Source organism: Hylobates moloch, unplaced genomic scaffold (genome assembly GCF_009828535.3).
Source record: "Hylobates moloch isolate HMO894 unplaced genomic scaffold, HMol_V3 SCAFFOLD_14, whole genome shotgun sequence".
Taxonomy (NCBI): domain Eukaryota; kingdom Metazoa; phylum Chordata; class Mammalia; order Primates; family Hylobatidae; genus Hylobates; species Hylobates moloch.
In genome coordinates this window covers 29,591,669-29,595,242 of record NW_026652289.1, presented here as the reverse complement: position 1 = coordinate 29,595,242, position 3,574 = coordinate 29,591,669, and the positions used below count along the sequence as shown (strand labels likewise).

General features: G+C 39.2%; 1 non-coding gene across 1 annotated transcript; it reads left to right on the top strand.

The window, feature by feature from the left end:
• The first annotated feature begins 339 nt into the window (after positions 1-339).
• LOC116482825 (small nucleolar RNA U13) lies at positions 340-448 on the top strand. The gene has a single exon (XR_004252086.1). It is a non-coding gene; the product is annotated as a small nucleolar RNA U13 (small nucleolar RNA).
• Positions 449-3,574: the final 3,126 nt, after the last annotated feature.

Genomic DNA, 3,574 nt, shown 5'->3' with positions numbered 1-3,574 from the left:
CCTTACCCCTGCCAGGCGCGGTAGCTCACGCCTGTAATCCCAGCACTTTGGGAGGCTGAATCGGGCGGATCACCTTAGGTCAGGCGTTCGAGATTAGCCTGACCAACATGGTGAAACTCCATCTCCACTAAAAATACAAAAATTAGCTGGGCGTGGTGGTGGGCACCTGTAATCCCAACTATTCAGGAGGCTGAGGCAGGAGAATCGCTTGAATCCGGAAGGCAGAGGTTGCAGTGAGCCGATCGCACCACTGCATTCCAGCCTGGGTGACAGAGCGAGACTCTGTCTCAAAAAAACAAAACAAAACAATACAAAACAAAAAAACAAACCTTGCCCCTGATCCTTTTGTAGTTCATGAGCATGATAATTGGGTGTTCACACAAATATGTGAAATGTGCCAGCCTCAAACCTTCTTATGACATCAGATCAGCACATGACTCTACTGGGAACTCATTAATCCATTAATCCATTAAGTATCTGGAACTTTTCTAGTTAAAAGAAATATGAACCTATATCTCTAAGAGATATTATTCTTGATGTAGGTCAATTTTATAGGTCCTGAAGAGGAACTAGTGTACCGATGTTCAAAATGACGTCTGGTCAGTGATGGTTGTCCAAACACACACACACACACACACACACACACACACACGGGGGGGAGAGGGGAGAGAGAGCGTCACCGTGTTACCCAGGCTGGAATGGAGTGTCTATTCACAGATGTGATCATAACTCCCTGCAGCCTTGGACCCCTAGCCTCAAGTGATCCTTTTGCCACAGCCTCCTGAGTAGCTGGGACTATAGGCACACACCACCATCCCTGGCTCAAACACTTGATATTAGTCTAATACCAGTAGCCAGACAGGCTAGAGGAGGGATGAAACCAGCTTTGTCTACGTAGTAGGGAACGTTGAGTATCAGATACCATTACAACCCTAATTGATAACACAATCAGCTATCACAATCTTAACAGTGATTTGAGGTAATAAGTATCTTCTAAGTTAATGTGGGAGAGAGGTGGGTTTCAGGATAAACTGTAGACCGCTCATCCTTACGAGACTCACTTGTGGAGGTTTCTGGACAAGCCTCCACCTTGACTCCTCACTCACATGAAAGTTGTTTCCAGCAGTTTGTGAAGTCTCCCATAAAACATGTGAAGCTCCATCAAGTAGTAATAAGAAATGGAAGGTTCACTGAAGATGCTGCAGAGAGAAAGAGAAGATGCCATGTCACACACCACACAGCAGAAATTTAGGCAAAATCCTCATTAGACATAAGGATTCTTAATGTTTTTCTTTCCCAAACACTTTCTTCCCAATCTCAATAGCTTTTCTTCCTTTTTCTTTCTTTCCTCCTTTCCTTTTTCAGGCAGTATCTAACAAACTGCAAGACTGTTACCAGTATCAACTTTAATCCTAAGCTTAAATAATGTAAGCAAAGCATAAATTGTAGAGTTCAAAACAGTAATAAATCTCCTGGCAGGTTTCACGATCCATCACACCCACCCAACCTCATTCTCAGGATCCTGTAAAACAAAAGCAGATCTCTTCAAGGCGGGGATAGGGATATGCATTGTTAATACATTTCCTCATCCTGCTACATTCTCCTCTGGTGCCCGCACTTCTTCGTATTTTCTATAGAACTAAGAATAAAGCTTTTATTCTGGTGGCTAAGGGCTGAATGGACATGCTATCCTCAACATTCAAAACGCAAAGCGCCTGCTCTTTGGATGAGTGCATGTATTTATTTATGTGATAAGTATTTGAAACAGGTCTTTAAGTTGCATATATTTATGAGATACATGTCATATTTTGATACACACATATAATGTGTAATGATCAAATTAGAGTAATTGGGAGATCCACTACCTCAGTCATGGATCTTGTCTTTGTGCTGGGAATATTCTATATCTACTCCTCTAGTTATTTTAAAATATACAAAGAATTATTGTTAACCACAGTCTCCCCATTGTGCTGCTGAACACTAGATCTTATTTCTACTATCCAACTGTATTTTTGTTCCTATTAACAAGCCTCTCTTTATCTCCCCTCCCCACTACCTTTCTGAGTCATTCTACTCTCTACTTCCATAAGATCAATTTATTTTAGCCCCCACATATAAGTGAGAACCTGTGATATTTGTCTTTCTGTGCCTGGCTTATCTCACTTAGCATAATGCCCTCCACTTCCATCCCTGTTGTTGCAAGTGACAGGATTTCCATTCTTTTTATGGCTGAATAATATTTCATTGCGTGTATGTACCACATTTTCTTTATCCATTCATTTGTTGACGGACACAGAGGTTGATTCCATATCTTGGCTAATGTGAATAGTGCTGGAATAAACATGGGAGTGTAGATAACTGTTTGATATGTTGATTTCCTTTCTTTTGGATATATGCTCAGCAATGGAATTGCTGGATCATATGGTACTTCTAATTTTACTTTTTTTGAGGCATCTCCATGCTGTTTTCCATAGTGACTGCAGTAATCTATGTTCCAACAAACAATGTATGAACATTCCCCTGCCTCCACATCACCAATCTCTGTGTTTTTTTTTTATTTTGTAATAATAGTCATTCTAACTGGGGTAAAATGATATCTCATTGTGGTTTTCATTTGCATGTCCCTGGTAAAAAACATTTTAACTCTGGTGAGAATTTAATTGACGAAGGATTAATAACCAGAATACATGAGAAACTCAAACAACTCAATAACAAAAAAAGGACTCCACATAATTCAATTTTAAAATAGGCAGAAGACATGAATATAGACGTTTCTCTAAAGAAGACACATAAGTGGTCAATGAGTATATGAAAAAGTGATGCTCAACGTCACTAATCATCAGAAAAAAATCAAACAGGACTTACGTATATTTTTAAATATTGAATTTCCACATGATGTTTCTTAGAAAAGGGAGTTCCCATTTTAAAAGTAGTTTTCAAGCTATTGAAAACAAATAATAGACAACATAAAGTCTTATGAGCTCAACCTTCTTTGCATGGTGCAAGGTTCCAGGTCATCTGTCCTCTTCCAGCCTTCCTAGCCTTTGCTCCTACTACGCTTTCCTTACTCCCACCATTCCCTGCTGATCCCACCAGCACTCTTAAGCTTCCCTGGAGGCACATGATAGGTCAAGCTTCTGTACCCTTGCTTGTGCTGTTCTCTTCATTCACCTTGGGAGCACTCACTTAACACAGTTTGAATAACTTGTAACAACTTGTGTTGTTGCTGCTATAAAGATTTTACTGATCTCCGTTGAAATTGATCACATCTTTGTTTGTTACCCTGCATATACTAATCTCACTTGTATCAATAGTGTTCATGTGTGTTTTATCTTCAGTAAACAGTATGCTTTTTCACAGCAAGGACTGTTTTATTAATACCTACTCTTTTTTTAATGTACTATTCACTTACTCGAGAACTTAAGCTTGTGCCTGATGAAAGTAAATATACTTTGAATCTTTGAAAGCATAGTCATTTGAATAGTAATTTTCAAACTAAAATGGCAAAAAGCTGTAATAAAAGAAAAATCGTGTAGATGTGTAATCTGTATTAAGGCACACTGAGAAGAGTTAG